We start from the raw sequence: 22,672 nt of genomic DNA on the forward strand, positions 1-22,672 counted from the left end.
CATACTATTAGATTATCACAAAAGTTTTTATACACTTAGCACACCTAGTAATCGAAATAATTTCAAATTTTAAATCATAGATGTTACACCAATTGCATGAACTAGCAAAAATTACTAGCCCTAATTATATTATATAAAATCCAAATCACCAATACAAATCCTGATCTTGAACAATAATTGCTAAGTCCTCAAAAATCCTTATGCCCTTCAAAAGACCTTCAAGCTAGCTCTCAAATCCTAATCTCCGATCTTTGAATGAGATCCTAATTTACCCTAGGCGGACGTTTTAGTGATTAGAGGTCTCATTTCAACCTTGTCTCACAAATGGTCGACCCCAGGTATCAATCTAATCTATCCTAAGAATAGTTTAGTTCAATCCTACCCTCAACTTGACTATAGTATAAACCATATCAACCATTTATCTCTTCTATCTTGATTTTATCAATTTATGGCCATTCTAAGGTAGTAAAAGAGTTTCTATATCCTAGAAGATAAAAATAGTAATTAACTTTTATCTACTTATTATTAAAATAAGAAAATAGGAAAATAGACTTTCATAAAAGTATTATTAAAATATTTTAAATTTTTGTTGAACTAATATAATAGAATATTAATTAAAAAATTATTTTTAGTCATATTTTCACTATATAATTGTATCACAACATGACATCCATTCCTTCTTAACTTGTGCATCCCTTAACATGTGCCAAATGAACCATATGCCATAATTGGTGTCACACCATCTCTTCATTTTTTTCATCAAATTTTTCATTTCTATTTTCATCATCCTCTTCAAAATAATTATCTTCTTTAAAAATATTGATATTTTAAGCATGATCATCTATATTGATTTCTCTATCTTGTCTTTTAAAAATATTAACTTATTTCTTAGAAATAGATATCTTCAACCTCATACTATCTAACTCCCTTAATGAATATGTGGCATTATTATGAACTGTTACTACTACATATGGTCTAAACCAACATTTTGAAAACTTTCGCAAAGCACTATGTTGGTTATCCAGATTATTGTCATAAATAAGTATCCAATTACCTTCTTCAATTACTCTAGGCCTCAACCAATGTTGCTTATCAAATCGAGTCTTATTTCCTAACCTTGTCTTTTGTAATCTTTCTAATGCTAATTCAATATCTTCCGATCTTTGTTCAAGTTGCCAAATTCTAATAGCTAACAATTTTTTCCTTGTCAATCCATCTTCCCATGGTAGCATATTCCAAGTTGGCACATGTTCTTCAATTAGCATAGTTGATTTTTGACATGTCATAAGGTCTACTAGCACATATCCAGTCACTGAACTATGTATTGTTTGATCAGTCCGTAATGCATAAGGTAAAAGTTGAGGCTATTCTCTCATTCTTCCATTGCAAGCTTTAACTAAGGCTTTTACAATTGATCAATGTCCATGTTCACTCTTTGTATTCCCCTCTGGATTATAAGTAATAGTCAATGATAATTTTATTCTACATCTCTTAAAAAATTCATGAGCTTCATATGCATCTAATTCTCCACAATCTGTAATAATATTTTTTATACATCCATAGCAACAAATAACATCCTCAAGTAAAAACCTACAAATTTTCTTTGTGGACTTTGTTCTTAGTGCCCTACATTCTACATGGTTTGATAAATCTTTACGAGTCAAAACTAAATATCTCATTTGTCATAGTCTCATCGATATAATAATCAAATCTACAACCTATTTAAAATGAATAGCAAAATGATATATCAAATGTAACCCATCTTGATATCATATATTTGAATGTATCTAATAAATTATACAAGATTTTACAAATGAAGTTACATCTCAATACATATTTTTCTATCAATATTTTTCCTTCAATTTAGCAAATGTAGCCCAAATTCTTCCATGTCCCGCCTATAAACTATCATAAAACTCCTTAAATAGTCTTTATTGATCTTTTTTGGTACCTACTACTTGTTATGGCATTCCAATTTCTTTCTTTGGTCTCTTCTATAAGAACCCTTCTTGAAGCAAAAATCCATAAGCCTTTTTTTTTATTTGATTAAATTTTTCTATTGACCAATTTTCTTATTTATTCAAGATATTCAAATAAAGTCTAATTTCTAATAATTCTCTTTAATAAAGCTCTTTAAAAAATATCTTGTCTTCCTTATTAAGATTTGATATTGAATAGAATTTTATTCCAACATCATCAATATCTTCAACCATCTCATCTTCTCTTTTATATATTGCTCAAGATAACATATCTACAATCAGATTGTCTTTTCTTGTAATATGCCTAAATTTTGGATTTAGTAATTTGATATAAGTAATCTATCTCAATATTGCAATATCTTGTGTTGTAAAATTGATAATTATTTCAAATAAAGGAAAATAATATATTTTAATTACCACCATAGCTCCAATCAAATAATCCTTTTCATCTTTCATAGCTGAAACAACTTCCTATAGTTTCCTTTTTACTTGTGAATATGCATGTTGGTAAGTACTTAAAACCTTACCTCCAAATTGTACTACAAATCTTTATCCATTCAAATCATCTTGACCTGCAATCTATCTAATCGCAGTCGAACTAGTATCCACTGTAAGAATCACTAGTTTATTATACTTATAATCAACTTTTCTCAATACTGGAGGCAATGTCAATAATTTATTCAATCTTTGCACTATTTTAACATGCTTTTTTTTTCCATTTAAATCGATAGCCCTTGCATAATAGTTCATACAATGGATTTGCTATATGAGCATAATGAAGAATCCAAATACGATAAAATATACATGCACCTAAAAACCTACAAATCTCTGTTAAAGAACTACAATCTTCTGTCATTCTCCTAATCACATCAATCTTAGTTGGATCTGATTTTCTTCCATAAAATCTACATAAATATCTAACAATTACAACCTCTTGTACTCCAAATATGGATTTTATATCCGATAATGTAAGATAAACTTCTCCAAGCTGAGTAAGTATTTTTTTACAATCTTGTATATAATCATCAATATACTTGTGACACCCCCTCTTATCTAAAGTTTCATCCTTGTCTTCTTTTTGTACCCTTTTATAGAAACATCATTTAGAAAAGGCATAGTCTTCTAAAGAATAAAATCTTTCAATACCTTATTCATTTCATTCATCATATGCGCAACTAAGTTGGTTGCATCTTGAGGAAGAGTAGACATTCTAACTAATACAAGTGGTGTTTTCATCATTGTCATATCTCTACTTCTTTCTGCAATTTGAAATTGGTCATAGCCGAAATATAAATCATCCATTGAATAGATTGCCCTTCCTACAAATATCTTAGCAAATTCATCCACTATAAGCCTAATTCCTCCATTCTTGATAATTACTACATTCACTTATTGCATATTTTGAATAAAACCTAATGACCTATTTTTCTTAGGCACTGTAAACCATCGACTAGAATATAGTGCAAAAAAAGGTTTTAAAATCTTCATTTTCATCTTTTTTTTTAATAATTCTACCAAGCTTGGTAAATGTGCCCTTTATATAAGAATTGGCCATAGATTCTAAGGTATATATGGTACAAAGATTATAACCATAGGCATTACAATATTTAGATCTACACACCTAATTTTGTAAGATTTAAAGGTAAATGATCTACCTTATTTTGCCAACATCTCTTTGAAGCAAATAATTTCTTTTAATAATAAAAAACCATTAGAACCAATCTTCAATTCTTCAAAAGTTTCTTTAGTAAACTTTTGACCAATATTCCTTGAATTCTTCAAGTTCTTTTCTCTCAATGCTTCTCTCATTTGTTCTTTAGAATCTTCTGGCAAAGGTCTAAGAATCAATTTTATCTTCTTATCTATTGTCTTATATTTTGTCTCAATTATAACTTTTCATGCTTGATAAGATTTAATCATATCATAAACTTTTCTTGAATGAATTGATATAACTTTATCATTGTTACCTAATCCAATAGATGCAATTAATTCCAAAAGATCCTTCAATCCATTTTCTTCATAAATACCAATAATCTTTTCATTATCTTCTAATATTCCTAATCTATAAAATTCTTTTTCAATAGTACTTAATTTTTTTTTTCTAAGTTATCAATCCTCTCATATATAATACTTCTATTTTCAAAAATTATAATAAATCTTTCATTAAAGGCACCTATATCTTGCAAGAGTATCTTTCTTTTTGTACCTCTATAATCTCGCTTTATAGTGGTACCTCCAAAAAATCCTTGAATTCTTCAACAATCCTTGGCAATGGATTTTTTCTCAATTTGTTTCAATTCCGCTCATGATTTGGAAGCATAGTCAAAAACTGTATTGTCTTCCTTCCATCCTCACTACGAATTTGTGCATAAGCTGAACCATCAACAAGTATCTTTGTTTCCATTCAATATTGCAATAATATATGGTTGTCCCAAAACAAGAGGATAAGATGTTGGATCTTAAACAAAAAAATTTTGCTCTACTCCAACATCACCAATCCAAATTTTCACATTTGGGCAAGCACCATATAACTCCTCTCGTATATTATTGGCTGCCCATATTACCTATCCATGCTCTATGTCAATTGGTCACCTTTGCTTCATATAAAGATCCTTAGATATAAAGTTTATCTTTGAACCATGGTAAATCAAAGCAACAACTGGCTCGTCTATATCTCGAACCTTCACTAATACCTCTATAGTTGCTCTTGTCCAATACTTCTTAGTATAATGACTTGAAACCTTTCTATCTTTATTACCTTGATCAATAAAATATACTCTTTGATTATGACTCCTCCCTTCACTTGTTGATTATTTATAACAATTATCAAATATATCTTCTTCATCTTCATATATGTGTGTATCAATAGCATGATTCAATCCAATTTCTTCCATTAATTGTCTCTTTTATTTAATACTATCAATAATAACATCATGAAATTCTTTCTTGGTAATTCCTAAATTTTTTTTTTATGTAAACTCAAACTTAGCATTGAGCATACATTCCTCAAGCACTCCCTTTAAATTTGTTGCCACTTCAATATCAAAGAGTAGTTTATAAGTTGTCAATTTACCTTTATCTTTCATCTCTTTTACTTTTTCTTCTAATATTCTTGAAGTATCTTTTGTGGACAATTCTTGTGAAGCCGCTGCATGAGCCTTACTTCTTGAGTTTGTCTCTTAGAAGAATTTTTTTCTCTTGTATCATCAAAATTTCTTTTCCTCTTTTCTTCTATTAAAGCTTCATGTTGGTTTTTAGCAATATATGCATGTACTCACAAAGCTTCTACAAAATCCTTCCAACTTGTAGCACCACAAATTATTGCAGTAGTTCTCAATAAAGCTTCCCATGGCATCTTTTGTTTTTACATTATAGAAATGCCAAAAGAAAAAAGTCCACTTGGTTGAACATTTCCAACAAAATTCTATCTGCCATCATTATCCACTGTAATTCCACAACATGCAGCTTCCATTGCTGCAATTCCATGTACTACCAAATAATCTTTAACCAATGCTTTCATGCCACCTTTACTAAAGTTGATTTGGAGAAGATTATTAGTATCTTTCAATGAAAGTTTCCCATCTTTTTAATAAATAATGCCTTATTGTACCATCTCATTGAATTCACCACAATCTTTTGAAGAATAAGAATCATCATTACACCAAATACATCTTTATACATATCCTTGTTTAAAAAAAATCTTTGAACTTATTGTAGAAGTTTTTTCTTCAAGCCTTGTAAGTTTGATTTGAAGATTCTCCATCCCTTGTACAACCTCCTCAGGTCCCATATCTTCTTTTTTTAGTATAGCCAATGGATGTTGGACAATAGGTACAATCAATCGTGTAGTAGGCATTAAGGTCTTTGGTACTTGTACCACTCTTCGAGCACCAATCCTATCATTTCTTCTTTCTTTTTTGGCAAATAATCCAATAGCATCTTCAACAGTCCTCCACTTTGTTATCAATCCTTCATCTTCTTTCTTATCTTCTAGAAGAACTTCTAAGTTTTCTTATAATTCTCTATCAGCAGCTTGAAGAAATAATTCAACCTTGTTTGGTCCTAATGTTAACTTTTTCATTTTCGATAATTGAAAAAAGTACTTTTCAAATTCTCATAATAATTCTATAGCTTGCAAATTTTTTTTAGGTCATTCAATCCATTCTAAGAATGATTTCTTCATAATTCAATCAATATCTTCTAAAAAATACTCATTCTTTAATCCATGTGAAAATACCTCCCATAAACTTCTAAATTATCTTATAATAGACCTTATATGCTCTCTTATCTCTTATACCATAACAAGCTCAAATAATTAAATCATCTCCTTCTCAAAAATACAATTCAATTCTATTTTTCATACATAACATCTTAAATATTTAGAAATATCCCTCCCATTAAATTGATCAACCTTGCTAACCATTGCTTATAATGCTTTGATTATCAAAGCCTCTTTGCAATCATTGCTTTGTTATTATTTTATAAATAATGAAAATACTTGAAATATTTTTACAGTATTTGGATCGAAGTACATACCTTGTTCACTAGTAGAAATCCCACTTGAAGTTGTGCTTAAAGATCCACTTGAAGCTCCACCCAAAGCTTCATCAAAAAGTCCAAATTCAACTTTCTTACCTTCTTACCCCATCAATTCTAAATAATCACAAATATAATTGAATACTTTCCACCTCAAACTTTTATGTCGGGTTCACCACTTATATTGTATTACATGTTGTCTTATTTAGGAATGCACTGGATAATTAGTTGTGGAAGGTGAGGTTGTATTTTATAAGCATCCAAAAAAACCTAATAGATTTCATCCATATGAAAAGAATATAATCCGAATTTCAATTCAAAAGTATTAAAAATACTCTTTTTAGTAGCTTTGTGGTTGTCATTTTACTTATTTAACAAATTTCTTTTAGAATAAACTTGTAGAAGGGAATTCAAATATAGGAAAAGACTAAGTGCATGAGCTTACATATTAGGTCACACAATTAATCATATTCCAAACCACTAAAAATACTAAAGAATACTACAATACTTTCTTCCACTAACAATACTCCTTCATTAACTGATAACAATAATGTGCAATCCTGTATTTTCAACTATGCAACATCTTTACAAATACAGAATTGATATATATCTAAAAAAAAAACCACTTAATAAAACTCTACAAAATTGCTATTCTTCTGATCCACTCAATTATTCAATTTTTTCATTATTTGTTGTTGGTTCCACCAATTCTAGTTCCAAATGCAAACTTTCATTCTCATCCAATCCTTCCATCTGTTCTTTCTTCAACTAGGCTGAAAGGTCTTCATTATACTCTCCTAATTCATAGACTTGAGCCTCCTATTTCAGGATCTGGGCATCTCTCAATTCCAACTAGTGTTGATACTGACCCATCCTTTCTGGAACTTTGAAAACTAGCAACATTGATACTTGTAGCTGACCAATATTCACTAAATCATCTGTCAATTTTGTCACCTTAGCATTCAAAGCTTCAATTTCAGTCCTAAACTGCTCTATTTTATATGTGTATTGGTCACTCAATATCACTTTCTCTTGCATCAATAACTTTGTTTTTTTTTCGTTCAACTTAAAACTAACACTTGATTTTCTCCCGTTCCAAATCCCATATCTGGTGATACTACAGCAATTCTTCTCAATGACCTTCCACGATCTATAAGATGCATTCTTTTTCTTTTGTCCAAGCTTCTTGTTTCTGTAAAAATCTCTACTCTAATATCAACTTGGACTCTATATTCTCCTAGATAATCTGTTCTTTTTTTACAATTCTTTGGTTTTGCTTCGATATCACCTTTTTACTTGCCTCCAATTTCTGTTTGACACTGCCCTCTACATCCAATACTCATATCATATAATATATTTATAAAATATACTTTAATAAATTATTCTTAAGGTATACACCTTTTGATAGTTGGCCCAGTGGAATTGCCAACTGATTGATATTTAACAAAATTGAAACTTCATTCTTCTCTTCCACTATCAAACGAATTGGAGCTCATTCCATTGTAACTTTTGGAATTGTCTCATGTGCCAATGTACAACTAGATTCTCCAATTTCATGTACTACATCTCCTAAATTGGCAGTCAATGTCAATAAATTATGTTTACCTTGTTGAGGTACTGGCAAGGATATATTTTTCTCTACTATTGGCATTACTTAACTCAATATAAATGCAATCTCTACATATACATAGTTGGAACAGAATAATGCTATAAACTTTCCTATTTTGTGCTTGACTCCTATTTTTGCATAAATACAGGTTACTACATAAGTTGTCCGATTGAACACCATCTCTTCAAGTATCCCTACTACTGCAAACAATAACCGTCTTGACATATACGTAGTGTGTCGGTATAAGCTTAAATGCCTCAACATAAAATGCAACCATTCCATGAGCTCTAGTGTAATTGCCTTAGCCATCCGTCAACTTTGGTTCTTCTTAAACGATGACATTCCATCTTTGAAAAATCTTCTTAGGCTGAAATCGCTTGATTTTTTGACCTCCATGGCAAACTCTCCAATTGAAAGATACAGCACTTTTTTTAGGATCTTTTCATCAATATCAAAAATGTACCCTTATACTACGCTAGATCCATCCTCTGAGTCATAGTTCGTGATGTATTCTTCTACTAATGCCACATTAATTGAAGGCAAGCAATCTGACCTTCGTAAGAACCAAAACATTTATACATTTTAAAAAACTTGTATTCTTTTTGGCATCCAGCAGATCTCCAATTTTATAGGCTCTATATTAATAACGATTACTATGGATGGTGGTCCCAAATTGCATTTAGCTTTCATATTTCAAATACTTTTCTCTCTGTTCATAGTTTTCTTTGCACTCTCAATCACCATGTCGCACACTCTTCTAAGCTCTAATCGTTAATACTACTCTCTAGTATTTCTAAAATATAAGAAATTAAAATATAGAAAAACAACAATAGAATGCGATACCATAGAATCACCTTGAATGGGTGTCTCACTCCTATTCCTTTATTTAGTAGTGATAATGATAATATGATGCCCATACTATCCATTTCTCCTACCGTCCCATCTGACCTACTACTAATTACATTTTTAACTATCCTTTCAGTCGCCTCTACATCCTAGTCCATCTAAATCAATAATTATAACTCCAAGAAAAAATTGAAATTTATCTCAAATTTTAAATATAATACAGTCTTAAATGATTTTCATTAATAGATGTATTGAATTGATGGCCTATAAAATCTTCCAATTGGACTGACCCTTTGGAAAATCTTTCAACCATGTGATACGGATTATGCCATCGAACTTGAAATTTTCTTGAAAAATTATTAAAACAACTATCATAAAGCAAGACCAAATCATTGGACATAAAACTTTTAGATCACAGTTTACTATCGTAGTAATTCTTCCATTGTTTTAAAGTAGCTTCCATCATTAAAAGAACAGTAGTCCAAATTTCATCCAATTCTTTCAATTTTTCCAATTCATATTGCATGGACTCTTTATCACTTAGTCATTCATTCTTTGCGATCCTTAAACTCTAGACTTTTAGTTCAATAGGTAATATTGCTTCTTCTCTATAAATCAATTTGAATGAGGTGGAATTAGTTATCACTATATATGCTATACGGTATGCCCATAAGGTTACAAATAATTTGATATTCCAATCTATGCCTGCCCTCAAAATAGTCTTAGTTAATATCTAGCATAAAATACCATTGGTCTTTTCTATTTGCCCATTGGCTCTAGGATGATATGGAATTATTTTCCTATGCTTGATCTTATATATGTTAGTCAAAACTGCAATTGTAGAATTAATGAAATGAGTTTTGCAATCACTAACCAATTCTTTAGGACACCCAAACTGAGTGATAATATTTTCATATAAAAACATGGCGGCAGTATTTATATTATCATGTTAGGTTGCAATAGCCTCTGCATATTAGGTTACATAGTCTGTGGCAATTAAAATATACTGCTTCTGTCCATGTTTCAACGTTGAAGTAATTACTCCAAAAAAATCAATTCTTTGTTTCTCAAACGGTGCTTGGGCCAAAATTGGGACTAGCAACATGGAAAAAGTGTCAATTGGTTGACCAATTCTTTGATATGGATCACATCGGCAAACATATTGGTATGCATTTGAAAACATTGTTGGCCACCAATATGTAGCCATTAAAGCTTTCCTAGCAGTACTATCACCAACAAAATATCCACCACAACTATCCAAGTAGCAACCATCTAATATTGATAGTACTTCACTTTGAAAGATACAACACCATAAAATGCCATCTTATCCTTGCTTATACAAAGCATCACCAATCATTGTATACTGGGCACTTTTCAAAATTAAACATTTCTTAAGTTTCTTGCTAAATACAGGTGGAAATATTTAGAATATCAAAAACTGAATTACTTCACTATACTTTGGTGAAATCACATCTATAACAAATAAATCAATGTTGAAAAGTATATCAAAAATAGGTTCATTGTCCAAGATATTGGATAGCTAAGATAAATGGTCAATATTCACATGATTCTTCCTAGATCTTATGATAATAATAAAATTAAATTCATATAGTAGTGATATCCATCTGACAATGCATCTACTCAATTGAGGCTTATTAATCATGTATTTTAGGACATCATGATCCACATAAAACACAAATATATAACCTAGAAAATAATGCCAAAATTTTTGAATGAAATATATCATGCCAAAAGCTTTTCGTTCAGTAGTAGTATAATTTTGTTTAGCAGCCATTAATTATCAACTGACATAATATATTAGATGATTCAAGCTTTATTCATCCTTTTGACTTAATACAGATCCAATAGCAATATTGGATGTATTAACATATGCATGAAATGACTTTGTTCAATAAGAGGCTACTAATATTGGTGTAGATATCAATTTTTGCTTCAATTCTTCAAATACCACTGTACACTCCTTGGTCCAAATTGAATTGCTTCCATTCGACAAAGGTTCCTTTAAAAGATTAGTCAGAGATTGATAGATAATTACAAATAAATGAATTAATCATCGATAATAACTAGCATGGTCAATAAAACCATAAAAAACTGACACTATCTCTAATCTTAGCAGATTCATTATGAGCTGAACTTTATTTAGATCATTTGCAATATTGCTTCTAGAGATTATATGTCACAAGTGTTTTTTAGACAGAACACCAAATTGGCATTTATCAGAGTTCAATGATATCCCATATATAGCGTATTGATCCAAACATTTGCATGGATATTTTAGATGATCTTGTTTTTTACTTAAAGTATAAAAATTATCTTAAAATATCTCCATAAATATTTGTAAGTAATCCTGAAATGCCTGAGTCATCACTCTTTGAAACGTGGCTAGAGCATTACATAATCCAAATCAGTATAAGTCCAAGCAAAAGCGGATTTATGGTGAATGAAAAATTCTTTCCAATATGTCAACTTCTGATCCTAAATATCTTTATAAATTATAATTATCTAAGATATTTTATTTGTTGTCAAGTTAATAAATTTGACATAAAGAAATTGTCTTTTTTTGTTTGAATTTTCTTACCAGTTCTAATCCATTTTTTAAGTCCAACATATTGGAGGTATTCAATTTTGATTCCAATGCACTGACCCAATGCACATCATATTTGTTCATGCAATCTACAATAACATGATAGAAATTTTTCATATCCGATGGATATATCAAATATTCTTCTGGTCCTCTACATTGTTACACTATCCCATGGTGGTAAGCTATTTCAAAAGATGCTTTTTTTTATTGATACGACCATGTCTTTATCAAAACTGAGCTCATCGTCAGATGTCAATTCAGATGCTGACTGTACCTATCATTTTACTTATTCTACAAATTCCTTTCAGAATAAACTTGTATAGGAGAATTCGAATATAGGGAAAGACTAAATGCATGAGCTTTACTTATTAAGATCACACAATTAATTATATTCCAAACCACTAAAATACTAAAAAATACTACAATACCTCCTCCCACTAACAATATTCCTTCATCAATTGATAACAACAGTGTGCAATCTTGCACTCTCAAAAGACTGCTCAAAACACAATAATATCCATCCAACATCAGGAAAACAGACTTCACTTCAACCAATCTGGATTCACAAAATTTTTATAATCAAAGACTTTCTCTGTCCAAAATATACACAACTCTCAATAAACATCAATCATAATCTTCCATTCATAATCAATCTTTTAATAACTTCTCATATAATTCAATCACATAATACCCCAATTATATAATCAATAACTCATAAATCAATCTCTGATTTATTCTATAGATCCACTTCTCAGTATTCAAAAACTATCGATTACTCTTCAACAATAAAGAAAAAAAAAACAAAGAAGTTGCACCAAGCTTACCCCAGCTCATGACTATCACAATTTGGCATCTCGACAAACTTCTACAATTCTTATATAATTGCTCATGATTTCCAGATTCTAATCATAATCTTGTAATTAACCGCTTTTAATAACTAAATCAATCATCCGTCCTCCTGAACTGACTATTCTATGGACTATTAATCTATTTTACCAATATCTTATAAAAATGAACTAATATCTATTTTACTTTGATATTTGACATTTGACATTTTCCATGATAATGTACTGGGTACATTTGTACCACCATCTTGTTTCCACCTCTCTCAATCATCAAAGTACCACAATTCCAATTATTCTTAGCTTTTGTTTGATAAAGTCAAGGTCATTGCAATAGAATTGGATATGATAAAGTAAACATTGTAACCAAAAAATGATATAATCTATTTTGTATTTAATACTAACAATTATGGTTTGAATATTTTACAAGATACTCATTGATTTAACTTGGCTATGATGTGCCATCCGTAATACCAATATTGTGGATACTAAATGTGTTAAGTCTAAACCATCTATTGTATCTACATTCATTAAATTGACACTAGAGCCATCATCCACTTAGACTCCAAAAATCATAATGCCATCTATCAATACATTGATGGTTGGTGCACCTAGGTCAGGGTTCAAATTGATCTCAAGAACTTCTTTGTTGCATTGCCTACGCTATGTTAAGAATGAATTCAATATAAAATGACAGTTTAGTACAATTGCTAGAAGTTGCTTCATCAAAATGGAAGGATGAATAGCATTCAGATCTTTTAGAATGTCATAAAGCTTTATGTTTAAAGAAATTTCCAATGCCCTCTTTCTTTTCATTTATTTCAGCTTTACTTCTTGAGGTAATATATTTTTCTTTCTTAGATTCGGAATTTAAACAATTGCAAGAGCTTTCTTGGAATATTCGTCCACGAGAAGATCTTTTAATGGATAAGATGTCTCCTAGGACTATATAGAGGATAGAACTGGTTTAGGCACAGGCAAGACCTCCATAGTTGGGACCTCATTGGTTTGCATAGATGAACCAAGTTTCATCATTGTTAAATTGCCTGTTACAAGAACTAGATTTGACATTCCCATAATTGAATTGAATTGGTTCTTTGCAATTGATTCACCAAAGAATTGAATTGGTCTTTTTTTCTTTTTGCTAGCTCCTTGTAAGTACTGCTTGGATACATTCTACTTGATTATCAAGAAATCTTGGAGATCTTGATTATTATCTTCGATCTTATTTTGTAGCTGGATCTATTGATCATGATTGTTGAAATTGAAGGGAGCATTACACTGTTGATATATATGCCCTGACTGTTTATAATTTTTACAAATTGGAGCATAGTCATTACTAGCTCTTAGATTATGACATTTAATAGTGTAGTGACCAACCTATCTGCAACGGTAACAACGAAGTAGTCTTCTTCCACCTCCATCAGGCATATTACATATCTCTACCAGTATATACTGGTTGGGCCTGTTCCAAGTTGAATTGGTAAATGATATCATTTGTTTTGTTGGTATGGAGGTAATTGGAATCGATTGCAGTGATGGAAAATATTGCTAATATCATGGCTATTCCTTCTTATAGTTATGGAAATTCAATGCAAAATCTAGATTATAATTTGGACCTTGAAAGTTATTAAAAGCTCTCCTAGATTACCTTGGAAGTATATCTGCCACACAATAATAGTACAATTCCACTACATCTCTTAGATTTATTTTGTTATTCATTCATCTTTCTTGAAGTCGATTCTCAAAACCAATTGGACAAAAATGGATTAAAAATACATTCTTCAATGCTTCCCAATCAAAAAATTGATCCATAGATTGGCGGTTATACTATTCAAACGTAGTATCTTTTAAGGTCACTAGTAGCTATCGCAATCAAATATCTTTAGTTTTGTCATTATTGGCTACACATGTGGTCAAAAATTGAGACAAGTGTTGATCTACATCTGCACCTTGCAAGCTCCTAAAAGTAGGTAATGGAGCCATGATAGTTGTGCAATTGCCCACGTCTCCTATTTGGACTACTATTAGAACTGCTACACCACTTGTCATCATTGAAGAAGATAATGTGCTGCTTAATCTCTTATTAAAATAACCATTGTCTTCCTCAATTATCTTTTTTAAACTTTCTAACTTCTTCAATTTACTATTATTATTTTTGAATAAGTATATTGATTGAATTAGAGGTGAAAATGATGGATTTTGAAACATGTTGAATTGGCCCTTATTGGTAAGCAATTTATGCCATTCTATAGACCAATTTTGATAGAATCGGTAGTTTTTGCTATTAAAAAAGTATCTAATGGAGTATCCAATTCTTTTGTGTTTCTTCCACTTGTAGTTAACGAACTCAAGAGATATGCTAGGCTATTAACAAAATTTTCTACAAGTGCTCTTGGCAATTTTTTTAACGATATATATGTTTGAAATATTAGAGGTCGGTTAGCTTCTGAGTATGCTTGGATATGCCAACAGGCATGCAACCATGGTTTAATTCAACTTTGTTGGTGCTTCTTTTTTAACTTGCGTTCTTGCTCGTTTTGTAATAATTTTCTTACTTGTATTCTCTCTTGTCTTTTTTTTGACTGGCATTGTTATGTTGTAATACGACTATATGGTGAAAGATGATAATATGGATCTTATTATAGAAGAGCTAAGTTAAAAGAAAAATTAGAAAAATATGGATAAAAGATAGGAAGGTAATAAAACTTTTAGTAGTGATGCTACCCTTTTAGAAAAAAATAGCTTCTACTTACTTTATAGGACCAAAAATAAGGCAAAATAAGGTAGATTAGAAAAATAAATAATATAGAAATCTTAAGGAGGAAGTTAAGAGTAAATTCTAGCAAAAATTACTTAAAGAAACTAAATATTGATATCCGGAGAGGGCCGGTTATGAATGAGGGTCGAAATCAGACCCTGAGGCACAAAACCGAGTCTCGATGATAATTTCGAGTCTCTTTAGTAGATTGAAGAGTGTATTTTGATAGAAGATTGGATAGGGTTTCTATGGATATTAGGTTTGGGCGATTTGGATCTATATTGACTTTGTAAGAGCTTTGCAAAGTCAAGGTTTGTTTTAGATGACTTGGATTTTGTGAAATAAAATAGGATTTATGTTTTGGATGATTTCAAGAGTATTGTAGCAAATCTATGAGTGAAATTTTGTGGATTAATGATTATAGTTGTGTTTAATATGTTTTTTCAATTTTAGCTCAATCTAATGGTTAAAATGAGGGTTATTGAGGTTTAAGTGGGTCAAGGTCTTAGAAAGTAGAATTTTAAGTTTAGTGACGATTTTTGTAAGATTTCTTGCAATCTACTAATTGGATTGGAGTGAAATTTGTGTGAGAGGATACTAGACTTGTTTTTCTATGTGTATGAGAATTTTGAAATCAATCGAATAATGAAAAAGAGAGATATTGGCTTTAGAAGATTGGCATTAAAGTTGGAAAAGGAAGCCGGCCAATACCCAAGCATGTTTTTGAGGTTATCGTCTAGTTGGTAATTCTGATCCTTTTCAAAAAATTTATGCGTGTTTCAACTTAGTTTTTAAGAAATTTGAAAAATTTGAATTAAGATCAACGATACATACATTAGTTATTGAGGTTTAATTCTGTTATAAAAATTACTAGGATTTGGTTAGGGTTTGATTTAGGATTTAGGATTTAGTTAGGGTTTGATTTAGGGTTTAGAGTTTGGTTAGGATTTCATTTAGGGTTTAGGATTTGTTTAGGATTTAGTTTAGAATTTGATTAGGGTTTGGTTTAAGATTTGTTTAGGATTATGGTTTAGGATTTAGAGTTTAGTAAGGATTTGGTTTAGAATTTAGAGTTTAGTTAGGATTTCATTTAGGATTTAGGATTTGATTAAAATTTGCTTTAGAATTTAGAATTTGATTTAGGATTTGGTTAGGATTTGGTTTAAGGTTTAAGATTTTGTTTAGGGTTTGGATAGAATTTGGTTCAGTATTTGGATAGAATTTGATTTAGGGTTGGTTAGGATTTGGTTTAGGATTTGATTAGGGTTTGGTTTAGGATTTAGGATTTTATTAAGATTTATTTAGGATTTAAGATTTAATTAGTTTTGGCCTAAAATTTGAATGAAGTCCAATAGGATTTTAACTAGGATTAAATTAAGATTGAATTGAGATGTCTTTGAGATATATTTGTGATCATTCTAATATTTCTTTAAGATTTCTTATTATTTCTTTGAAATTTCTTTGAGATTTCTTTGAATTTGATTAAAGCTTATTTAGTATTATTATGATCTAATTAGAGTTTAATTAGTATTCTATTAGAGTTAAGATTTTTTTGTTGCAATTTCTATTCTACCTTCTATAGCCAAGTGTCCGGAGCATTCTCAAGCAAGACTTCATATATTACGACAACGTGTTTTTTTATTGTAATGTTTTCATTCTTAATAATTATAATCTTTCATTTAATATTGCTGAATTTGCTTCCTATCTCCCATCTAACTACACATTTATCTTCACTTTTGAACCAATTTTGATTTTATAACCTCTTCGTGCAACATCCAAAACTACTCATTCGGCAGTTAATTCCTAATGCTCAATACTATTGTTCATTTTTGGCTATGGCACCAAAATGTGATTTTCATTTTACTTATTCTACAAATTTCTTTCAGAATAAATTTGTAGAGGGAGATTTAAACATAAGAAAAGACTAACTATATGAGCTTATATATTAGGGTCACAAATTAATCATATTCTAAACCACTAAAAACACCAAAGAATACTACAATGCTTTCTCCTACTAACAATACTCCTTCATCAACTGTTAACAATAATGTGCAATCTTGCACTCTCAAAAGACTACTCAAAATACACAAATTCCATCCAATATTGAAAATAATAGTCTTCGACTCCAATCAATCTCGCTTCACACAATTTCTGTAATCACAGACTTCTTTTGTCAAAACACACACAACTTTTAATTAACAACAATCATAATCTTCCATCCAGAATTAATCTTCCACAAAATCTGATAACAACTTTCTAATATCTTCTCATAATAATTCAATTACATAATATTCCAATTACATACTCAATATCTCATAAATCAATCTCTGATTTATTCCACAGATTCACTTCACAGTATTTAGAAACTATCTATTACTCTTCAACTACAAAGAAAATAAAGAAAATAAAGAGGTAGCACCAAGCTTACCTTCACTCATGACTATTACAGTCTAGCTTTTCCAATATCTTCTTCAACTTACTTATGATTTACTTCTAAAATTCTAGATTCTAATCATTATTCCCTATATAATCATTTTTTACAACTAATTCAATCATCTGACCTACTAAATTGACAATCCTAGGACTAATTAATCTACTTTATTCATATCTTATAAATACAAATTTCTATCCATTTTATAAGCTTCAATCACATATAAACCTCAATTACCTTATTACTTTTATATTTAAGCAATTTAGATTTTTCTTATAAGCTCCAATCCTAATCAGTAAGTTTTAACAAGCTGTAACTTCTAATCTAACTATCTTCTCGATATAAAATTTTGCATGAAATTTTCAATTTAAGTCTTCTATATGCTCAAGAATTTTTAGTCCAATCCAACTTACAAATTTTGAGAAAACCTCCAAAAATTGCACTGATATCACTTGGCTGCCAACTTGAAAAGTGAAGCAAAAATCCCAATAGTAATTTCTCCTTCTTCAACTATTAACTTTGATTCAAAATTGGTATACAACTTGATCTTCATGTCCTTCAAGACCATGCCAAATTTCACCTTAATCCAACTAATAGATCTCCAGATATCATAGAAATCCTATCCAATCCAAAATTGCCAACTTTCAAAACCCTCTTGTGTCATTGAAGATTGAATCATAGATGTAGGATTGGTAGTAGGCATTTTTATTTGAGATACTTCTAATAGTCTTTGAATATCCACCTTGTCCTTTTTCTTTTCACTTTTTGCAAGCAATCCTACTATCTCTTTTACTTGATTCTAATTTGTTGTCAATCCTTTATCTTTTTCTTTATCTTCAAGCAGGATTTCTAACTTTTCTTGCAACTCTCTATTAGTCTCTTAAAAACAAAAACTCCATTTCATTTGGATCTAATAATTGCCTCTCTTTCTTTGATAAAGAAGAATATTACTTTTTAAACTCTCTTAATAATTTTATTCATAGAAGATTCTTTTTTGGCCTTTCAATCTATTTAAAAAATAACTACTTTGTAACCTTATCACTACCTTGCAAGAAAAACTCAACCTTCAATACTTAAAAAATTTTCGTCTATAAACCTCCAAAATGTCTTATAAGAAACTTTACTTGATTTCTTATTTTTGGTATAGAAGCTAATTCAAATAATTGAATCATCTCTCTTTCTAAAATACGCTTCAACTCTATTTTTTTTACATAATACTTTAAATATTTTTTAATATCATTCCTTTCAAATTTATTGATCTTGTCCATAATTGCTCTTAACGCTTTATTTTCCATATCCTCTTTGCAATCTTTAACCTGTTGCAATTGCATGAATAAGACAAAAGTTTCAAGCATGCTTATAGAATTGGCATCAAAATATATATCTTGTTGTCTATTAATTCTGTCACATGTAGCTCCAATTGAAGCTCCATCCATAGCTCATCTTTCAAACTTTCTTATCTTCTTTTTTCATAATTTAATTAATCTAAGAAAATCAAATACCTTCCACCTCAAGCCTTTCACGTCGAGTTCACCAAATATATTGTATTACATGAAGTCTCACTCAAGAATGCACTGATGTCATATTACATGATTTTCTATCTAGGAATAAACTAGATACCTAGTTGTAGAGAGTTTATTTTTAACTCATTGCCAAACTCCAATAAATTATTTAATCTTTAAAATAGAAGACAAATAAATACTACAATATCAAAAAGATATTGTACTACTAAAACTTTTTATATTTAAAAAGGTTTGTACATAAGAATTTCTAAAATATTTAGGAATTTCCTAACATCCTTGGTTATATTAAATCATAACTAACCATTTGCTAGTAAGTTAGATTTTCAATAATTCCAAAGGAAATCCATAATCTCCTCTCAAAAAACTCATCTTTATAACAAAATTTAACCATAGCTCCATATTTCCATCTTCAACATATATATAAAATCTTGACTACCAAAAAATCTCTTTAATTTGTATAAAATGCTCAAATTATAATAAAATCCCTTCAAAACATATTTTTCCTGCAAAGATTTTTTTCTTTTCAAACTTTAGAAATTCATATCTCTTGATCCAACCATTCAATTTTTGTCAAATTTACAAATAATATAGAATTTATCCTTAAGCATTACTAAAAAAAAATTCAATTGTAAATTTACTACCAATCGTTAGACATCTTAAAAGTCCTAGAAGGGGCTTCAAACCCTAATTCAAAAGCGCCTTAGTACTATTTTCTTCATATCTCACAAACCCAAAATCTAAATGCTCCAAAATTTATACATAAAATTTATTAATATGATTATACATATTCTTAGAAAGTTTGAGCCAAAATCTCATCTAATTACTTAAGATATAGCTCAAAATACAACCACTAGTGAATCAGGTCACTTACTACTCTTAGATTTGTAAGTACTAATTTCAACCTCTAATATCTCTTTTATTCCTACTTAGAATCTATCAAATAATATGCCATAATTGTAGTTAAGAAAGTGTTCTCTTCAATCTCAGTCACCGATCCTCTGTTGTTTTTTGTACGCCTACGTTATATCCAAAAGAATGACAGTAGGTAAAAAATCAACAACTCAACTTTGAGCACCTATATCTCCTTTATAAAAATTCCAATTGACTCAAAATTTACACCAAAATCTTGAATCTTCTGACCCTAGCCTCTAAAAGCTTGAATCATCCAAAAATATAACCTTAATCTCTAATATGGTCTTAGACAACCTACTAGAAGTCCATTGGTTATGATTTTTGACCAATAGGAATGGAGATTTATATCATCTATTTCCATTCATTCATATGGATGTCTTAAGCTACCTTTTTTGCTACCAAAACTCCTCTCCAACTCTTTTTTTTACAAGATTTACACAATATTTGTACTAAATACCATATAAAAGAAACAAAATAAGACTTTAAGGATCACCAATATCTAACAAAGGTGACTCTAAATATTTAAAAGTTACTACTAATAAGATCAACTTCAAAATCTCTATCAAAAGAAAATAAAGTTATATAAATTCTAATAGAAGCCCTTTAAACTATCTCTTTTTGAGATAGTAATCTATCCACATCTTATAACCAACAAAAATCCACTAATATGGCTTTTGCCATATTGTCTAGTATATTACGTATTAAATATATAAATCCATTACTTTCACATGGTAGCTGAACCACAACACAACACCGAGTACTTGGCTATAGAAGATAGAATAAAAATTTCTACAATCAAATTTTAATTCTAATAGAATACTAAATAAACTGTAATTAAATCTTAATAATATTAAAAAAGCTTTAATCAAATTCAAAAGAAATCTTAAAGAAATTACAAGAAAAATAATAGAAAATCTTAAAGGATTTGAAAGAAAATCTACAATAAACCTTAAAAGAATTTTTAAAAAATCTTAAAAAATATTAAAATAATTACAAATATATCTTAAATAAATTTCAACCAAGTTCTAATTTAATCCTTATTGAAATTCTAATGGACTTGAATCAAATCTTTAACAAATTCTAAACCCTAAATCAAACCCTAAACAAATCCTAAATCCTAAACCAAATCCTAAATATATGTTAAATCCTAAATCAAATCCTAGATAAATCCTAAATCCTAAATCAAATCCTAAACCAAATCTTAACCAAATCTTAACCAACTTAATCTAACCTTAGTATTGTTTAGAACCTCAATATCTATCAATTAAACTATTGATCTTGCTTAAAAATTTATAAACTTCTCAAAAATTAAATTAGCAATAAGCACATGAAATTTGAAGATAATCGCACTGATCAAATGGAAGAAAAACCCTAAAATCTGCTTTGGTATTGGCCAACTTCCTATTCTAATCTAAATGTTGAATTTCTAGTATCAATATCTTCTTTTCAAACCATTTATTTAATTTCAAATTTTATATATGCATAGAAAATCAAATCTATTACCGTTACATATAAATTATATTTCAATCCAATTAGTAGATTGCTAAAAATCTTAGAAATCCTAACTGCCTCTTAGAGTCTAATTTTTGAGACATTAATCTATTTAAAATTCAATAATCTTTAATTCAATTATTTTCTTAAGCTTAAACTTATAGAATATAATTTAAAAAACTATTCTCATAAGTCTTCAAAATTTGAATTGTAGATCTATTACTTAACTTAAAAAAAATTTCAAAACGTAATATCCTTTTTATTTTATAAATTCCAAAATCACTCAAAACAATTGTGTCTTTGCAAAGCTCTTGCAAAGTCATTACCTACTTAAATCTCTCAAAATCAATTCTTACAAAATTATTTTAATTTTGCTCTCTAATCTTATTCTCTGATTTCCAAAAAAACCCTTGAGTTGCCATAGGTGTCCAATTTTGTGCCTCAGGGTCTAATTTTGATCCAGTTTAATAATTAGTCTTTTTCAGGTATCAAATTTTTTTTTTGAGTTAATTTTTACTAAAATCAATTCTTAACTTCCTTCTATATATATTCATATGATTAATTTTTTTAATCTACTTTTTTTTGTCTTATTTATGGCCTTATAAAATAAATAGAAGCGTACTTTGTAAAAAGATAGCATTTATATCTTTAATTTTACTTTCTTTTGGACTATTGTCTATTTTCTAAGATAATTTGCTACAATATTTGAAGTAAGATCTTCTATAATATAATAATTTCTTCATCTTTTTCACTTATTTGTCATATTACATCACAATAGTAAGTTTTTAATGCCTTCTTAATCATTGGAATATTTTTAATAGTTGAATAAAAGTAATATTAGCCTTTAAATTTCTAAGATCATTCTATAAATTTTATTCTTATATGTTGGATTCCTCTACATCCTTGTGTTGAGGGAATTCAACCATGGAGATTTTTAAACCCTCTAACTACGATTATTTGGATTAATACTTGGCTCGTATTCAACTCCAGAATTTTAGAAAGATAATTCTTCTATCAAGGCATTAAATCTCATAGATTTAGTCATATTATCTCAAGTTGCCTTAATAGTATCCCTTATGATTTATTTTAAATTTAAAAAGTAAAGTGGACTCTCTGAAGTACTACTCTTCTCTTTTT

The sequence above is a fragment of the Physcomitrium patens genome, chromosome 23 (assembly GCF_059467195.1).
Source record: "Physcomitrium patens ecotype Gransden chromosome 23, ASM5946719v1, whole genome shotgun sequence".
NCBI classification, from domain to species: domain Eukaryota; kingdom Viridiplantae; phylum Streptophyta; class Bryopsida; order Funariales; family Funariaceae; genus Physcomitrium; species Physcomitrium patens.